Genomic DNA, 20,611 nt, shown 5'->3' on the forward strand with positions numbered 1-20,611 from the left:
GACGCGGACGGACGGGGCGGAGCGCGCGCGGCCGCCGCCCGGAGCTCCTCCCCCTCCCCTCCCCCTTCCCTTCCCCCCTCCTCCCCTCCCCCTCCCCCTCCCCTTCCCCCTCCTCCCCCTCCCCTTCCCCCCTCCTCCCCCTCCTCACCTTCCCCCCTCCCCTCTCCTCCTCCCCCCTCCTCACCTTCCCCCCTCCCCTCTCCTCCTCCCCCCTCCCCCTCCTCACCTTCCCCCCTCCCCCCTCCTCGCCCCCCCCACCTTCCCCCCCTCCCCCGCTCCTCTCCGTCACCCCGCTTTCCCAGGCCCTCCGGCCCGTTTCGGGGCTGCCCCCGGCGCTGCACCGTCCGCGGCAGACGCGGTGCCGGCGCCCAGCGGGCGCTCATGGCTGGTTCGCTGAACCCCATTAACCGAACCCCGCAAACTTTGAAAAGGACCCGCCGCTCCAGGGAGAGGGTCGGGGCGGTGTGTGTTCGCAGGAGGGGGAGCTAAGCTAGCCTGCGCCCAGCCTGCCCTTTAGAGCTAAGGAGCTCTCCTTAGAGATGGGCAAACCATCCACATCTGACCCGAGGTGCAAGGAAAGTGCCTCGAAGGGCAGAAATTAACTGGTAATGACAAAGACACCGGTAGGACTTTGGGGTTAGTCACAGCCAAGGACCTTGGAGATGGACATAAATGGGCTAGAGAGTGGAAACACTCCCAGGATGAAGTCACAACCTCCCTTAACACCCCAAGAGCTGACAAATCTAATCCCCAAAAGTTGATTAAAGGTCGGTCTCAACCATCTGTCTTCATTCCATCAGCAATCATTGGTAACTTTTTTTTTTTAATATGTCTTTATTGATTTCAGAGAGAGGAAGGGAGAGGGAGAGAGAGATGGAAACAGCAATGATGAGAGTCATTGATCGGCTGCCTCCCGGACGCCTCCCACTGGGGATCCAGGGAAACCTGGGCATGTGCCCTGACCGGGAATGGAACTGCAAAGTGCTGGATCAGAGGTAGATGTGCAGCCACTGAGCCATGCCAGCCCAGCAGTGGTAACAATTTTTAAAGGCATTTAATGGACAAGCATACTGAGGGACTCAGGGAGAGGCGTAATGTTGAGAATAGCTGTATGGGGCAGGCAGGGAGCAGGGAGACCAATTAGGAGACTATTGAAGTAATACTTTGGAGAGATGATTTTGGTTTGGTCCAGGGTGGTAACAGTGGAGGTGCTAAAATGTTGAATTTTGGGTACAATCTGAAGGTAGGACTGATGGGACTTGTGACAGATGGGACATAGGCTATGAGAGAAAGAGAGGGACCAAGGGTGACTCCACCAATTTTGGCCTAACCAACTGAAAGGATGGAGTTGCTGTTTACTGAGCTGGAGAAAAGTGCAAGAAGACTAGGTTGTGGGGAAGGGTAGGAACCAGGAGTTTAGGACATGTTGAGATACCTATTAGAGATCCTAATAAAGATATAACCCACAGGTCAAGAGAAAAGTAAAAATCCTGTTTCATCAACATATAAGCTGCTATGTAAAACCATGAACCCGGATGAGACCACCTGATGAGAAATCATGGGTGAAGAAGAAACGCTATCTAAGGCCTAAGCCCTGGGGCAACCCAACATTTCAATGAGTTCGGGAGACCAAGAATAAGCAGCCAGGGAGGTGGGAAGAGAACTGAGAGAGAGCTGTGTCCTGGAAGTCAAACGAGGGAAATATTTCCAGAAGGAAGGAAGGTGGCGGGCCAAGTCTTATCAAATAAAGATTGAGACTTAATGCCAGACTTGGCAAATTCAGTGTCATTGGTGACCTTGACCAGAGAAGATTCAGTTGTAGTGGGGCAAGCAGAACCCCAACTCAAATGGTTCCAGAGAGAGTGGGAATAAGTGTTGCAACTCATTTAAAATGGATGGGGCTACTAGAGGAGAGATGGGTGTGTTTTTTTAAGACAGAAAATAGTATTGTATATTTATTTACTGGTAGAGTGACCCAGTGGAGAGGGAAGAATTGACGATTACGAGACAGAAGAGAAAAATGCTGGAGTGGTGGCTTTGAGTAGATAATGCAATCTCCTGTACAAGACGAAAGAGTGGCCTTAGGGATGTGGAGAATTCAGTCCTAATACAGAGGGAAGAGTATGTGGTGACTAACGGCAGATATGGTCTTGGGAGACTGTAGATTTCTCTTCTGTTTGCTTCTATTTTCTCACTGAAATAGGAAGACAAGTCTAGACTAGGTTATGTTATAGTAACAAGCAACCTCTGTATCTCGGTGGTTTAACACATCGAAGGTTAAATGTCCGTTGCTGGTCAGCTGGGGATGCTTCCCTAACCTCATCCAGGGGACAAGGGGACTCTTTGTGCTCCTCTATTGCTGAGACTGAAAAAAAGAAAAGTGGCACCTTGCCGCCTAAAACCTATCCCTGGAAGTGATAGATGACCTTTCTCTATATCACTGGCCAAAATAAGTAGTATCTCCACATCTAACTTCAAAAGGGGGCTGTGGAGTACCATCTTCCCATGCTTCTAGGAGGGGAGACCAGAATATTTGTGATTGGAACAGGAGGCATTGGAGGGTTGAGGAGAGAGAAGAAAGCATAAAATAATTGTTTTGGAGACTGGGACAACAACAGGATTAAATATGACTAAGCACCAAATGAATGCCAAGGACAGTGGGGCATGTATTAAAAACTGTTAGGACGATAGACAGAAGCTATTTTTATGGTGGTAGGTGGTGCTAAATAAAGAATCAGAGACAAGTAGTCAGGTCCCCTGGAGGAAAACAAACAAAAGAATCAGCAGAATAAGAAATATGAGGATATTTGACTTGCAGAAGACTATAATGAGCAATATTCTAGAGATGGATGCCATGAAGCATCGGGGCTACAAGCCAGATGGTTAATGCGCACTGCAACCTGTTGGGTGTCCTTCTAAGTGACCTCGTCACCTTTTTTGCCCACGGTGCCTTGATTTCCTTTGCACTCTTTCTCAATCGTACAGGCTTGATTTAGTCTTCATGGGTATCTCTACTTGTTATTTGCAACTTTCTTTACAAAATACATGTGAGTTATCTTAACTTTGTGTAATGAACTATAAAAAATATCTCCAGTTGTCTAAATTATCAGGAGTTGGAAAACATTATGTTGCTGAGAAATTATGAATTGGATATATGTAGCTTTTGAGAGGCCCTATTTTAAAGATGATAATGGGTTGCTGTTTTTTGCGGGGATATTATTAGCCAAAGGTATATGGTTATAATGACAATTTTTAAAATTCTGCCAACTTGTAGCTTTTCTAAACTGTAAATGTTCGTCAGAGCTTGTAACAGGGCTTATTTCTACCTTGTCATCAAAAATACCCGGAAGAAGGTGGCTATAGTACATAAAATAATGGCCTCCCATGTGCTAAGCTGCAGAGCCTAGGAATATGTTACATTACATGGCAAAGGGGAATGGTAGCAGAAGGAATTAAATTTGCTAATCAGTTGAATTTAAGATAGGGTAATCCAAGATAATCCTATCTTAAATTCAACTGATTAGCAAATGTAATCACAAAGGTCTTTGAAGGTAGAAGAAGGAGACAGAAGAATAAGTGTCAGAGTGATACCATGTGAGAAAGATTCAACTGGCCATTGCTGGCTTTGAAGGTGGAAGGGCGTCATGAGCCTAGGCATGTAGACAGTCTCTGAAAGGTAGGCAAGGCAAGAAAATTAGATTCCCCCCTCAGTCCTCCAGAAAGAAATGCAGCCTGGCAACACCGTGAGTTCAGCCCAAGACCCATGTTGGACATCTGACCTCCAGACCTGCAAGATGAAGAATATGTGCTGTAGTAAGCTACTAAGTTAGTGGTAATGTGTTACAGTGGCCGTGGGAAACTAATACAGTGACTAACCATACTGAATGACCTTGATCCATTTTTACCAATTACCCTTCTTCACCTTTTTTTGCACTCTACCAAAGCAATGACCTATTTCAAGGACCTGTTGGCCAACCACTAGCATCAGGAGAAATAGTAATCAATTTCTTTCCACAGAAGGGAGTGCCAGTTTAAAGCAATGGGCAAGTAAAACAATTGCGCACCACTTACTTGAGTCCGTTGGAGGAAAAGATGAAATAAGGAGACTCTCATAGCAATTCTTTACTTGGGCTCACTATACACTTCAGTGGTGTCTGTGAATATTCTAAAACTGTCTACAAATTGTGTTAGTTCTGAGGATTTTTCTGTTTATTAGATCCTTAAAGAGGTCTCTGACCAGAAAAAGGGCAAAACCTCCCATGACTGAGAAAGCTGCTTCAATATGCAGCTCTGGTGTATAGTTTACAAAGCTTTGGTCTTGGAGTGATAAACAAGCAAAAAAACTATAACTGAGTGAGCCTCTGCTGGTGAGATACAGTGCTACATATCACACCTCATTTTAAGTCTCCCAACATCCCTCTAAAATATTAATAATCCCACATTTCAGATGAGAAAACTGAGTTGTCCAGAAGCTGAAGAACTGGCCTAGGTTTTCATAGCCAGTGAACAGTGGGGCCAGCATTGAAGTTCTGGCCTGTGTTCATCCAAGTCTTTCTTTCTGTGACACCCTGTTGCTTCCCAGCCAACTGATTATTAGTATCCACTTCTTATCATTGTGAAATTAAGTGAGATTCTGTGTATGAAAGAGATTTTGTAAACTGTTATATGTAAGAAGTTGGGCGAGGGAATAGATAGCAATGGGTTGATCTGAGAAAATTTGCCCAGAAAACATTCACCTGTATGCTCAAGGAACTAACTAACCAGTGACGCCCAAGTCTGACTAAAATCCAAGTTCTTTCCCCTCACCCTTTAAGACATTTCAGGAAGAAACAGTGCTTCTGCCTGCTATATACTCGCAGATAAAAAGGTTAATAGTTGGTCTCTATCAGCGGTTCTCGAGCTCAGGGTGATTTTCCTCCAAGGGAACATTTAGCAATGTTTGGGAACATTTCTGATTGTCACAAAGTGGATGTGTGGTGTGTGTGTGTGTGCAGCTAGTGATCAGGGGCCAGGGCTGCTACTGGAAGTCCTACAAAGCACACGACAACCTCCCACGACAAAGAATTATCTTGTGCAAAGGGTCACTAGTGCTGAGCTTAAGAAGCCCAGTCCATTTGTCCAAAAATAAGGTTCTTACAATTAAATTCCTTCCATTGTCGATGAATTGTAATCAGCAGAAAATTGATGTTATGTTTATATTAAAATGAGCGAGGTAGTAAAGGAAACAAACAATTTTCACGTGGTAACCCCTCTTTTATGAAAATGATAGAAAAAGCTCCTGAGCTTGGCTCTGATGGAGATTCTGGAAAGATGAGGGGTATTGAGGAAGGTTTTGATCATTTATGTAACTAGGTTAAAGGTTGGGGGCTGGTGTCAATTGAGCCAACCATGTGGTTAGTGTGGACCTTTCAGTCCTCTGCCTTCCCTGATCTCTGTGGAGAGAAGGCCTGGGTGTTGAATCACTCCCCAGTGGCCCATGATTTAATCTCGGAACCCAGAGAGGTGAACACCTGCAGGTGTGGGCAAGGTGGCAGTCCTGGAGAAGGCATGGAAGCTCCACGCCCTTTCCCCATGCCTTGCCCTATGCATCTCTTCCATCTGGCATCTCTTCCATTTTCTGTTCTAGTAAATGAAATGTTTCCCTGAGTTCTGCGAGCCACTCTAGCAAATTAATAAAATCTAAGAAGAAGGGGGTCTTAGGAACCTCTGATTGTAGCCGGTTGGTCAAAAGTACAAGTAACAACCCAGACTTGCAACTGGTATCTGAAGTGGGTGGTGGGATGGGGTGGTGGGGAAGTCTTGTAGAACTGAACCCTTAACCTGTGGAATCCTGTACTACCTCTGGCTAGATAGAGTCAGGATTGAATAGAATTCTTGGACACCCTGCTGGTACCTGAGAATTGTTTGTTGGTGGTGCGGGGAACCTCCCCCCACATTGGACATTGAGCCTCAGAACATCAATTTATTTTATTTTATTTTATTTTATTTTATTTTATTTTATTTTATTTTATTTTATTTTATTTTATTTATTTATTTATTTATTTTTTAAACATATCTTTATTGATTTCAGAGAGAGGAAAGGAGGGGGAGAGAGAGAGACAGAAACATCAATGATGAGAGAGTCATTGATCGGCTGCCTAGCCCGCAACCCGGGCATGTGCCCTGACGGGGAATCGAACCTCTATCTCCTGGATCCTAGGTCGATGCTCAACTGCTGAGCCATGCCTGGCCGGGCAGAACATCAATTTTTAGAGACGCCATGTCAGAAAGGCACTGCCATGTAAATACTGAGTGAGTCTGAAATGGCTCTATTGCCAAGGACTCATATTTTACAGCTTGGAAGGGAATAATTGAGCAGAAACCATTTCTATATAAAGTGCATCTCACTTTATATAGATTATATATATTATAAAATGCTATATAAAGTATTCTTTAGGGATACTTCAGCTCTTTGTGTGTCTTTGGCTCATCCTAAATGAAATGGCACTTGAGTTAGGTCCAGTTTCTTTCCTGATGGCTGCTCCTATCTTTTCACAGTGGACTTGACCTTAGAAGGTGAAAGAACCAAATAGCCAAACATGAAGCTACTGAAGCATTCTCTGACTCTTTGGAAGTACATTTCTGAGCTCATGGAATATTTCTCGGGCAGTTTTATCATGATGGTGATACTAGACAGAAAGATTCTTGGGGGTAGACACTATCTGATCCATCTTCCGCCCTCAGAATCAAGAACCTTGCATGACATTTCCCTGAATGTGGTGATGTAGAGAGAAGACCCATTTCAGGGACAGAATCACCTTGCCCAAAGGAAGAGGTGTGAGGTATCAGGATGTTTGAAGGGTGGCACAAATCAGAAGCTCAAGAATTTTAATTTAATGAACAAAACCAGTCTGTTTGGAAGATGTTTCCCAACTCTACTGAAGAGATACTATTGGTCCAAGAGCCATGGGATTTCTGTAAAGCAAAGATATTCAGGGCTGGGACATGCCTGCTCTCCTCTCCCACGCCCAGGTGCGGCTGGGGCAGCAGGGAGTTGAGGAGGACAGGTGCCAAGCTGCCAGGACGGCCCTTCCTGTCTGAGCCCGGGCCCATCTACCACCAGAGCCACAGCAGCAGCAGCATCTGTTCTGCTCTAACTTTCTGCTTTTTTCTCTCCCTCTCCATCTGAGCTTTTAAACTGCCTTTAAAACAGGAGCAGCCGTGGGCCCGTATTTGCCTCCAGCTGTTTCCAATTCTCTCCCAGGCCCTCTCTCTCCCAATAAATGACACATTGTAGAAGGTGTTTTACAGCCTAACTTGTTAATAGTGCCAGATCATTCTATAATAAAACCTAACACGGCAATCAAGGTTGAAACACAAATATCACAAAAATGTGAGTTCAGTAAGTATAGTGTCATCTATTTAAAAAGCAGCGGGGCCATTTTTTGAATTTTCTAATTCAAAAATTCTAACCTTTATGAGGAGATTTCCTCACAGTTGAAGGATATGCCGCTTTATAGTTGACTATTGGATTTTTCCCCTGTTGGCAGCTTTCATAGATTCTACTATAAATGAGTGAATGAATAATATAAGAATAATCGAATCTGCTCATTTTATCTTTCCCTGGGGATTCAGGACTGAATGTCTGTAGAGTTCTGTCGGACCTCTCACTTAACATCATTGTGTTTAAAAGATAATTGTCAGCAAGTAACTGCAGGATGCACCATCATAAAACATTCTTCCTTAACTTTCATAGTTAAAAGTGAGCATTGCCTGCCTTCTTTTCCGGTGGGGCAAGGATTCTGAATGGAGATTAAAGCCCAAGTTTAACTTGCAAATATCAAGAAGGATCTCATCACCCTTTGATACTTTGTGATTAATTAATATTTTAGCTAATTGCTGTCTCGTTGCTAATGAGCTAAGTTATCAGCACAGAGAGGCTCTAACTCTTCATGTAGAAGCAATAAGCAAGTTGGTAAAGCAGTGCTGAACAGATGCGAGTGTGCTGTCCACAGTCTGCTTGGGACGGGAAGGAAGAAGGGTGTGGGTACACGCCGTGTGCTCCCACGTGCGCAACCAAGACCAGGGGCTCCTTCAGCAATTATTTCCCCGCGGCTTACAAAGCCGCCGCCTGCAGTGCTGGGAGGCTACCACTAAGTGGCAGCATCTCACCAGTGTTCCCTTTCATCAGCTTGAAGCCTGTTTAGCCTTCGCTTCTGGACCAGGGAACACAAGGATTGTTCTGTGATTGCTGATGGAGCTTGGAAAAAGCTTGCTGCTCTCACCATGCTTCCCTGGATTTTTCTATCTTTCTTCTTGCCGGTGTTTTCTTCGGTTCTTGGGAATCTGGGTCAATACCTTGGGCTGGGCATAGAGATGAAGGCCATCATGGTGGTAATAATCACAAGACAACTTAAAGGAGAGAAATACTGATAGTGACCTTTTATCGAATACCTGTTATGTGTTAAGGGCTTTCCAGGTATCACTTCCAAGACCCCTGGGAACTCTGCAAGGCTGCCTTCATTTTCTGAGCATGGAAACTGAGGTTCAGAGAATTGAAGCAACTTCCCCAAGGATACCCAACGAGTAGGTAATAGAGGCAAGACGTGAATCCAAGGCATTAATGATCTTCCGATCATCCACTTGAATATTGGGCACAGTGAGAAAAAACCAAAAGGTTTAGCCTTTGTGAAAGTCATCATCTAAAAGAGAGAATGGAGTAAAAATAGAGGAATCAAAGTACAAGTTATTTATAAATAAAGGGAAAAACCTTATATATGACTGATGTATAAGCCTATAAAATTTATAAAGGGTTTGAGATTATTGGGGACACGAGCTAAGCAGTCAGTTCTTATCTGGTTAGAGACATCGTTCTAGTTCTGAAGACGACAGTAAGGAGGGCAGAATAAAAACCAGATATTCTTGGGTTTACCCTCAAACTCACGAATCCTTACTGTCGAAGATTTTGTTTTATGACACTTGAATTCCCTGTGTCCTTTGTAGCGATGTCTCGGCTAGAGGTTTGTACGGAGGTAACCTAAGTAAACTACTTTAAGGGCTAAGAAGCCCAACTCTCCCAGGTACAGACCCGTAAGAGCAGCAGGACCCTCGTGACACTAAGACAAACTGACGTTTATGTGCTGGGGGCTGGACATCCCACCGGGTGCCTTGCATTCATTACTGTCCTTAATCTTAACACAGCCCAATAAGATGTGCACTAAATTGGTATCCCCTCAGGATGCCAAGCTCAGACAGGCTCAAGAGCTCTCCAGAAGGGCACACAGCTTGTAAGTGGTGAAGCTGGAATTCCATCCAAGTTGGCAGGTCAAAGAGCCGGCTTTTAACCTTTAAACACACTGTGTCTGTTTAGCATGCTACATGGCAGCGAGCAAATGCTCTGGCCATTGTAAAATTAAATTTGGTTATAAGTTTCAAAGAACTTACAAGTATGTTATGAGATTTGATGCTAGCAACAGTCCCATGAGAAAGGCAATTTAGATTTTCTTACTACTCCCTTCCCTACTCCCACCCCTAACCCCTCTCTCCCTCCCTCCCTCCCTCTCTCCCCCCCCCCCTCTCTCTCTCTCTCACACACACACACACACACACACACACACACACACACACCCCTCTACCAAGAGAGTTTGGTGACGGGTTAAGTCAGAGATTTACTAAGTGGCAGACACTGTACTTGAATCCAAAGTTCTCATTCTTAGCCCATTGGCTTTCTCCTGCAACAGAAACATTCCTTTATAGTAAATAATATATAAGGTAACATTTTCTCCATTGGCACTCAGAATACATTATCTCCAAAAGTCGCTGTTAAAAGTCAAGCATGCCATTTAGGAAGAACAGTATGCTTATTAAATAATACATACAGGTATATATCACTCCCTATAAGGAAAGAATAATATAAAATATTTTTAAATCACTCCCTATAAGGAAAGAATAATATAAAATATTTTTTAAAAATTTTACATGAGTGATTTTAGAGACATCTGTAGTGAAGTATATAACTCTGTTTAGAGTCAACATCTGCATTTGTGTGTTATGAATAGAAAGATTTGCATTTTATCAGCACAAGCAGAACATAATAAAAATACAGTGGTACCTCGGTTTTCGAAAGTCTCTGTTGGCGAACATTTTGGTTTACGAATGCCGTAAACCTGGAAGGAAATGCTTCAGTTCTCGAACACATCTTGGAAGTCGAACATGCCACACGGCTTCTTGAGTGCAAGACCCTGAGGCCTAGCTGTCGGCTGTGGATCCCTCAGTTTTCGAACATTTCAGAACCCGAACGGGCTTCCAGAACCGGTTACATTGAAAAACTGAGGTTCCACTGTATAAAGATAGCAGTTCTATTAGATACAGCCTAAAATAGATATCACGATGAGTTTCCACACAGTCCCCATCTCCCAGGACCCTCTATGCTGCAGACTCCAGGGGAGAGTAGTCCAAAGGAGAGGGCCCGAGGGTAGTGATCAGTGTGTGGAGTCAGCAGGGGAGGCCTATGACGTCACGGCACCACTCTGGACCCAGGTTCCTCACCTGGAACAGGAGGAGCCTAGAAGGCATCTAAGGTCCCGGAAATGCTAGGGAACAATTCTTAACCTGAATAAAGTTTGGAGACATGTTGTATTCAGCAGAAGATGCAAAAATTTTAAGAATGGTCCAGACTAAGAAGAAGATTAAGAATTTAACATTACTCTCTTTTAAAACTGAGTTCGTAGATAGTGAAAAATATATATATTGGCATAGAAAACTTGGCTTTCATTTTCAGAGCCCAGAGTCGCCCATCTCTGTGCACTTCCACTAAAACAGGCATGATGTACAGTCTCAGGTGCTTTGCCCTTACTTGTGAGAAGGTAATTGCCGTGCAAAGAACAAAATGCTAGTGACAGGCAATTAACTCCTTCCTCCTCTGGCTCACTCTGGCCCACAGGGACGCCACGCTGGCTTCCCGAAGACAGGGGGCGCTCTTTGCCAAAAGATCCCCACAGAAGCCCGGGGGTTGGGCGTGAGGCTCACCACCTTATTACTGGCCTTTAATGGGCCACAGATGTTCAGTATAAATGAACGCGGGACGCATGGCTATCAAAGAAGCGGTTATCGAGTACCACGTTCCCTTGGATGAGAAACTTCGTTCAGCATTAAAAGAAGAGGGAGGGGGCAGCGAGGGGGGAGGGGGAAGAGAAAATCCTGAAAGACTGCCGATGTTTCCAGAAATGCTGGCATTCTCTTATGAGACGGCATTAAACTAATTTGAAAATTTGGACCCCAAATTAATGTGACAAACAGGTAGGCAGAGCCTTTGGTTCTGCAGGTAGAACAAATTGGGTTTTCAGGACCTAGAAGCCCAGAGGCCTAGACGTATCAGCATTAATATAGAGAAGAAGACCACGTTGTTGGAGACTTTCGAAGATACAGATGTTATTCTCCATAAAAAAAATGAAAGTATTATACAGAGAAAGTGAAAACTTGAGATTTAATAAACTGTGGTTCAAATTTAACACACAACTTCCAGAAAGCAAGATTTAAAGTGATATTACAGGATGCATCTTTTTATACCCTTTAAGTAGTGAATCCCTTCATGGTCATGAAGTGGAAAGTGTTGGAATTTTTCCTTGGGCCTGAAGCCAAATGGGCTGCCACTCTGTTAGCTTATAGATCTGGTCAAGTTTCCATCGTATACAGCAGGATCCCCAGCTTATGCTTGAACTCCTCCAAGGATGGAGAGCTCACTGTCTCTCATGGCAGCCCACCTTGGACAGTGCTTCTTATTAGATTATTCTACTTCCATTAAAATGAAATTTGCTTCCCTGAAGTGTTGTGTGTGTTTTTTAATTCACCAAGAAAACAATACTTCAAGAAGGATTTTTGAGCATCTGCCACATGTCAGGCCCCGTTAGTCCTTCGGAATAAAAAGATGAGGAAATTATATATTCTCAGTTGATCTTGTGGAATGTATAGTCCAATTTGATAAATCTCTCAATTTTTTTTTTCATTCTTACATGCGCAAGAATTAGGTCACTCTCCCATGGATACCAGTGACGCTCTACTATAGCCACATGAACATCTCAGCAGAGAAAGGCGTTGTACCCCGAAGTCCCCAAGTGACACCACTTACCAGCACACCCCCTTTTAGAAATCACTGCTCTCATGGTTCTTTAATTTTATAGAAGTCCAATCCTACTTTAACAGGCTTTAGGTCAAGTATCTGAAGACCACTGTCATACATCCTTCAGCCCACCTCAATCATTTGTTCTTTAGGCTATTCATGCCTAAATTCAGAATCCAAACTCTGGTTATTGTATTCCTGAAGAAAAGATTGGCTCAGAAAAAGCTGTTGATAGCAGCTGTAAATGCGTTTTCATCTGTGGTAAATGGAACTGATTCCTTTGGGCCAAAGCAATAGCTGACTAGGAGCAGGGAGAAGCTGAGCCACACCCGGTGCCCTGGGGATGTGGCCTTTCCACCAGAACATAGCCTGTGATGACCAGCCCAAGGCGAGGGACGTGGGGAAGGGAGGGGGAGGCGGCTGTACTTACTGCCCCACTTTCTTGTCTTCCTTCTAAGGCACAACAGACTGTTCCGTGACGGGGGTTAGAAAGGAGGGATGAGAAAGCATATTCTGTACCGATAGGCAAAAGTTAAGATTTAAAGGGGGTGGAGCAGGGGAAGAGAGACAGAGAGAGACAGAGAGAGACAGAGAGAGACAGAGAGAGACAGAGAGAGAGGAGGAAGGGAAGACAAGCTGAGATAAAAATCGCTCCAGCTTATATAGCTGGACTGTTCATGATGTAAAGAGACAGCCGCCTTAAAGGATTAGGCCCTACGGCCTGATTAGCATCATTTGATCTTTTGCTATTGAAAAGACCCTGTGTGTTTTCAAAGGCAATGGGCTTCTTAAGTAAAACCAGGAGTCTGGGGTAGAAGAAAGCTGTTAGAAAACAATTCATTTTTTGTTTAGTAATCTTTTGTTCTACCTTCTTCGTAATCTTCAGTTTCCTTCTCTCTGTTATTGGGGGCTGCATCTAAATCTGAACATTGGAGTTCTGGCATATCTGATGTGACGAAAACAAACATAAAAAATGATCGTGACCTGAATTGCTCAGATCAGATTTTCCCCATGAACATCATCATAAGGGAGCTTTTTTTTTTTCCTGTTTTGTTCTGATGTTATTTTTTAATTCTTTACTCTCACCCTTAACAACCACCATGCAATTTTAGTAAAGTGATTAGCAATTCATTATATACCATAGCATTTCCAGGATTTACTCTCTATCTTATCTGCTTTCTTTTTGCAAGTTTCAAATGAGATTGATGCTGCTATTGAATTAGATTGATTGTCAGGAAGTCAAAATTTTCCATTAGCCCACTGGGTGCAGAATCTTGGTGGGAGGAATCTGAGCATCTCCACATCCCTGCTGTCATCCCAGGGTGGCCGGGTGATGAGGTGGGGAGGGCTTCTGGTGGTTCGAGAGGACCCAGCAGTCGTCATAACTAGTTCAGTCTCTGTGGCACATTCAGCTCTTGGCATCGCTGCCAAGCCAACCAACAAAGGAGCATTGTAATCCTGACAGTTTCCCAGCATTGACTGGATGGGCACAGACCACCAACCAGCTCCTTTTGCTTCTACTGTTCACAAGTGAATGGAAAAAAGTCAGTGGCAAAAATCCCACACCCTGCTGAACTCGGTGTGTGGATGCTGTTCTAGCAAGCAAGTCTCCCTCCAAGCTAGTAATCCTCATACCTGTTTTCCTTTTCATTTTTGTTTGTTTGTTTTTAAATACAACGTGCTTGGATGGTAATGTATAATCCTCATCGCGGCCTGCCAAAATATTAGACTTGGGTTTTGAAAAACAAGCATATGGCATGCAGTACTTCAGAGAATAGAAAGGGTAATAAAAAAGAAATGTCACAAATGTAAAAAGATAAACTGAGATAAGCTTCTAAAATGAAAAGCAGTAATTCCAGCTAGTTCTAGAGGCCACTGTGGTTCTTAAGAAACTGAATTTTGGGGAATAAGAATAGAGTTTTTAGGTATAAAATGGAATAATTTTAAGTCAGTTTCAAATTTTGGATGTGCAACCAAAAGTCTGCCATTTCTGTGGACCAAGGGAAGGACATTTCCAACTCTGGTTTTAAAAGTAGCAATAAGTAAAAGAAAATATTTAAGAGCAAAGTAAACTTAGAGATAGTTATCATGCATTTATCGCTGATCAAGAGTCAGGAAATATTTTAACAATCAGATAAAATGATCTTTTAATACATTTCAATGGGAAATGTGGATAATTCTGTTGATTTAAATTGTTCTTTATAAGTATAAGTTACAATAATGAGGTGCAATTTTAACTTACCGGTTATCAAATAAACAAATGGTAGCGCTTTATGCTGGTGAGGGGAAGTAGAATAAGAACACGATGTTTGAACAGGATCCAGTTTTAGAAAGCAATTTAGAACCTTAGTAATTGTCTGCCCCTTTGACCTAGTCATCCTACTTCTTTTTTCTTTTTATTAATATATTTTTATTGATTTCAGGGAGAGGAAAGGAGAGGGAGAGAGAGAGAAGCATCAATGATGAGAGTCATTGATCAGCTGCCTCCTGCACGGCCCCCCGTTGGGGATCGAGCATGTGCCCTGACAGGGAATCTAACCTCGATCTCCTGGATCCTAGGTCAATGCTCAACCACTGAGCAACACCAGCCGGGCTATTCTACTTCTTAAAATATATGTGTGCATGTATTCTAATATTTTAATATTATATTAATGACAAAATAAGAAAATAAGTACAATATTATATATCAAGGCAAATATAAAAGCAAAAACAAACAACAGGAAAAAACAAAGCTGTTCCCTCCCCCTACACCTACCCAAATGAGAACAATTGAATTAATTGGTAAGTAAATAGTAAATTGTTAACCCAAAGTAAATCTACATGATGGGATACCATGTAGCTATTAAAATGGATGTATCCGGAGATTCTTAATAATAAGAGGGAATGCTTATTTAAGTGTCAGTTGTAAAGAGGAGTTGTAATTGAGTAATTGGTAACTATTTTAACTTGCAAAAGTACAATAAAATACTAATGGTCACTGTCTTGGTAGGTGGCATTATAGTTGATTTTTCAATATTCATTTCCACATTTTAAAAATTATTCCCCAAGAGCATATGCAATTTTTGCAATGAGATAAGAAAAAAATTATTTTTTTACAAACACCTTTTTTCTTCTGTTGTCAAAAGACTAAATTTCCACCTCCCTTACTCTAAAGGTTACTTTACTTAAGGACAATACAAATGAACACCTTAACCTGCTACCAGGAGGTCCTGCTGGGACAAATTTTGATGTTGGTGAGATAGATCTTCAGTTCCTTTATTTTCTTCTCGATCTACTCCTAAAAGTGTACAACCGGCTAGGAATGGAACCTGGGATTATTCTTCCCCGTCACCAACATGCTGTGATTTCCCGCTCAACAGCCCAAGCCCATCTCCAATCTTCTCAGGCCTCTTCCCTGGTTATTCTTCTGAAAATGCTGTCACTGGGATAACTTAGAGGCCCCAGAGGGGGTCGGGAGGCATTCTGAGGGGTGTGGAGGGAGCTGGCTGTACAGACTGACACAGCGTTGTAAAGACTGAGAATGCAGCGGATGCTTGGCAAATGTTATTTCTGATACGTCCCCTTAGTTTCTTATCATGTATTTTCTGCTTTGAGAGGAGAGAGAGAAAAACAACACCACAACCACCATGAGAATACAAGTTTTTACTGGGGGACACTATTTTTCTCCCCCCCAGTAACTGGGCTATTGTCCTGGCCCAATTCCAATACTCTGTATTCAAGCTAATTATATTCCTCCCCACTGGATAAATTGTTCTTCACTTCCCCCATAAAACCATCATGTTATACTGGTGAAACAAAATGCTTCTGTGTCCTACCACACACGCAAAAGATGGTTGTATTTCCATATATATCGTATTTCCCTGTGTGAGTGATTTGAGGGTTCACTGGAATTTATTACAGTGAGTTCAGTTCAATGATGGTGTCTGAGTAATGATAGACTCCCTATTAAGGGGGCACTATCACAAGATATGTTTTCCTGGTGATGTAATATGACACAATCTTTTTTTAAATCCTCACCTGAGGATATGTTTTTATTGATTTTTTTTTTAAGAGAGAGAGAGAAAGAGAGAAAGAGGGAGAGATCGATCTATTTGTGGCCTCCAGTACACACCCCGGACCAGGGTTGGAACCCGCACCCAGGTATGTGCCTGACCCGGAATCTAACCCGCGTCCTTTGGTGTAGGGGACAGTGGTACAACCCACTGAGCCACCAGCAGGCGAGACAATCTCTTAAAGCACTATCTGGGTGGAGACTAAGCAGTCGCGTTGTTGAGCTTACTTCTAAGTCACTATATCCCCGAGCAAGTCACTTACCTCATCACTTCGACTTTTTTTTAATGTTAGAGGCCTGAGCATTCATGCAATGGTTCATCCCAAATAATTAAGAGTTGTGATTTTAAAGTAAAGCTGATAAAGCTGGGGAGAGAAATATGGAGGATTTTAAGAAGTCTGTCTCCCTTTTCTCTCCCTTTCTTCGAGCTTAGCAGCACTTGGGTATAAAATCCCTTGTTGGTGATGGATTTAGGTACGTGAGTTTCCTTTCTTGAGATCACAAAGCATGGAGTAACAATGGTAAAATAATAGTGACTAAATAATAGCGGCAAGTTTTCATGAGGGAATAGCGGTTAGGGCCAAGACACGGCCAAGGACACAACGGGCTCCCCTTAGAGAAAGAATCCAAGAAATGTCATCTCTAAATCTAAACTATTCTAAGTCCTTGGGTTTTATTTTTTTTATTTATTTTTATTTATTTTTTAATATCTTTATTGATTTCAGGGAGAGGAAAGGAGAGGGAGAGAGAGAGAGAAACATCAATGAGAGAGTCATTGATCGAGCCCACAATTCCTGGGCATGTGCCCTGACCAGGAATCGAACCCCGATCACCTGGATCCCAGGTCGAAGCTCAGCTACTGAGCCACGCCCGGCCGGGCAGTCCTTGGGTTTTAAAGACTTCATGTGGGACAACCCTCACCAAGAGATAGCCTTCCCTGCATTGCGCTTGTTGGGAAGGGACCTTGTTACTGCGAGTCAGGAGTGCACTCTTCAGGCCTGGTTCGTGCGGCCGCTGTGTGCGGGACCAAGACGTCCTCCCGCGTTGCGCGCCGTGGAAGTGGGAGACACTGGCCACCCGCCTCTGCTCTCCGTGAGGACTTATTGAATTATAGTAAATCCTCACTTAATGGGATGGCTAGGCTCTTAGAAACTGCGACTTTACGTGAATTGATGTGCAAGGAAACAAGTTTTACCACTGGCTAATTGATATAAACAAGAGGTAAGTTCCCATAGCATATTCCTGGTTATAAAAACATCATCAAACTTCTGAATCAAGACCCCAAACACTTCTAATATTAAACATTGAAATTAATGTGAGCTATACATACTTTAAAGAGAGGTTAATAAAAACAAGTAAGATTATTATTTTCCAACCCACTTATTCCAGTTCACGGTCCCAGGTGGCTGGAGCCTATCCCAGCAGCTCAGGGCACAAGGTGGGAACCAAACCTGGACAGGACACCCTTCCATCACAGGGCACACTCACACACACACCCATACTCACTCTGCCGGGGCAGTGTAGACACACTAATTTACCTCACAGGCACATCCTTGGGAGGTGGGAAAAACTGAAGGTCCTGAAGAAAACCAATGTGGACACGGGGAGAGTGTGCCAACTCCACACAGACAGGGGCCCCGGCCAGGAATCACCATTATGTTTTCCTCTTCAGTGTTTTAACAGTGACATTGAACAAAACAATGCTATTCGAGGACCTGCTGTATTTTGTTCCAGGTTCAGGTTTGGGTAACCCAGGTCTGTGACTTTTCAACTTCCAGTCTGAAATGTTTTTCTCATCCTAGTTCTCTAAAGCAAAGCAAGTAATCGAAACACTGATACCAGTCTTTCAGGCCCAAATAACTATTGGGGAAAGGATGTAACTGAATGAGCCAATGAAATGTAGTTGTTTTATCTGATCAGTTCTGAAAAAGAATCTCAGTTATTTGTCTTTTGTGGTGGAGAGAATTTACATTAGCTTTTCATCCCAGTTATTGCTGTCATTTTCTCCAAGCTGGACTCAAATTGGTAACTACAGAATAGAACTTTTGCTGTAAGAAGAGTCTGATGGGCATTCTGGTTAATGATGCTCCTGACTTCTCAAGGTGTGCTTCTCCACGGGTGAAAAACAGGGGACATGGAAAGAAAGTCTGTTTTCAGTTTCTCCAGCAGATTGATGTGCTTGGCACATGGTAGATGTTTAATTGATTTCTATGCATATATGCATAACCTATGGACACAGACAATAGTGTGGAGAAGGCCTGGGGGGTTGGGGGTGGATGTCGGGTGGAGGGAATCAATGGGGGGGGGGGAGACATCTGTAATACTTTCAATAATAAAGACCATTTTTTTTTAAAAAAAGGAGGACTTAAGGACACTGACTAAACTAATTGACTAGCAATTCAGTTAAGCAACCAGTTGCTTAGGAGCCACTTGAAAGGACACTTGTTAATTTTGTAGTGACCATCTGAGCAAAACTTGTGGGTAAAAGTGGGAGAATTATCGATACTAGAAAAGTGAAATCAAGGCAATATGCTAACTATTTGTAACCATGGATAAACCATGTGAAAGTGAGACCTATGTTTGAAGCATGGGTTGGCCATTTACTAACCATGTATTTTGGGATAAGTTTTTAAACTTTTTTTTAAGTCCTCAGTGTCTAAAATTCATTATTAGCAAAATGAGGACAGTAATAGCCTTCATCATGCTATTGTGAGCATTTATTGCTCTAATGTGCGTGAAATGCTTAGCATAATGCTTGGAACAGTAAGTGCTCAGGAAATAGAAATGGTCATTTTTATTAAGAAACTCATATCATTTTCTGTTTACCTTCTAAAAAGAAATAGGAGTAGATTATATGTACACTCCATTCAAAAAAAAAAAAAAATCTCTCTAAGGATAAGAAACCAGAACCTGTAGGGAAACTTGCATACTGAGTTATTTGCCTTCATTGCAGCATTCAAGACAGTGCCTCAGGAACTTGAAATTTTATTTAAATTTTGTGAACTTTGCTAGACTATGATGTCTAAAGAGAGGAGAGAATAGTAGTCTACTCAGAGCAAGCATCTCTTTCTAGTTCCCATAGTTCTCTCAGTATCATTATTCTCATGATCTTGGCTCAAAACTCTCATTTTTGAAGATTTCAGTCCTTCACCTCATAACCAATCAATCACAGTGATCTCATGTTAAGTCCTTCCTTTCTGCTCCCATGTCCACCACCCTAGCTTGTGTGGCAGTCACCTGTGCTTTGACTATTGCAATAGCACTGACTGCCTGAGGTGCAGCTGGAAGCCCTTCTCTCCCCAGTTCCTGTCCATGAGGAGTGGTGTGACCTGGTCCCCAGGGATAGGATTGTAGCAAGAAGGCACGTGTTAAGCCCATTTCTAGAGATACTCTGGGCTCTCTTGCTCTTGAAGCTGTTTACTCTCACCTTTCTGAGCTGCCCTTCTCAGATTACTCTTGTCTCACCATGAGAATGATTGGCTATGGAGAGTTAAGAAATATGAGATGTCTTGACACTCTTTTGTTGAACATTGAACACTAGTCCTGCCTCTACCCAGGTAAACAGAGTTTCCCACCCAATCCATCTGTCTGGCTTCAGGCAGCAGACCTCATTCATTAAGAGTCAAGACTCCAACATATTAAAGGACATACTTTGGCTGGGTCTGGTCCTCTGAACACAAATTCCCCAGGGAACTGCTCAGCATTGTGATCAAAAGTATGTTTGATCACAATGCAATATATAGATCATGTGTCATAGAAATGCATACTTGAAACCTATATAATCTCATTAACCAATGTCACCCCAATGAATTTAATTAAAGAAAAAAATAGCATTTGAGGGTTCTGGCTCCTGATTCAGTCATCTCTTTTAAATTCATTGCCTTTCCCTCAAGGTCTCCAAATTGATCTTCTGCCTTCAACTGGTTCTTTCTCCAATTTTCCAGCCCAGTTTATTCTGACCATTTCTTAAACATGACTTTCTGCTTATTACTTGCTTGCTCAGAAATGTTCAATACCTACCACTGATTAAAGGGAAAAGACCAGCCTTTTGTGCATGGCATTCAAGGCACTTCTGGACCTGTCCCCAATGTAGCCTTCCAACTAATCCCAGAGGTTGTCTGAACTTCCCCCTATTGTCCTTGTGAATAGCTGGCATGACTCCCATCTTTCTTGCATCACCACCACCACCACCACCCCTGCCTAAGCAAATCCAGAGAGAGTGGAGCATTGCGAAATAAGGGCATGGACTCTAAAGCTAGATTCAACTTCCAGCTCTGTCACCAACTCACTGTATAAACCTCAGATAAGTTACTTGTACCTTGGGTTTCTCATTTCCCAAATGGGGAAAATAATAGTGCTTACCTCATAGGGTTGTCCAGAGGGCCGAATTAAGGAATGAATACAAAGTACTTTAGATAGTGCCTGTTGTATGTGAGAGTTTAACAATTGTTACATATAACTTT

The sequence above is a fragment of the Miniopterus natalensis genome, chromosome 5, assembly GCF_054644295.1.
Source record: "Miniopterus natalensis isolate mMinNat1 chromosome 5, mMinNat1.hap1, whole genome shotgun sequence".
Taxonomy (NCBI): domain Eukaryota; kingdom Metazoa; phylum Chordata; class Mammalia; order Chiroptera; family Miniopteridae; genus Miniopterus; species Miniopterus natalensis.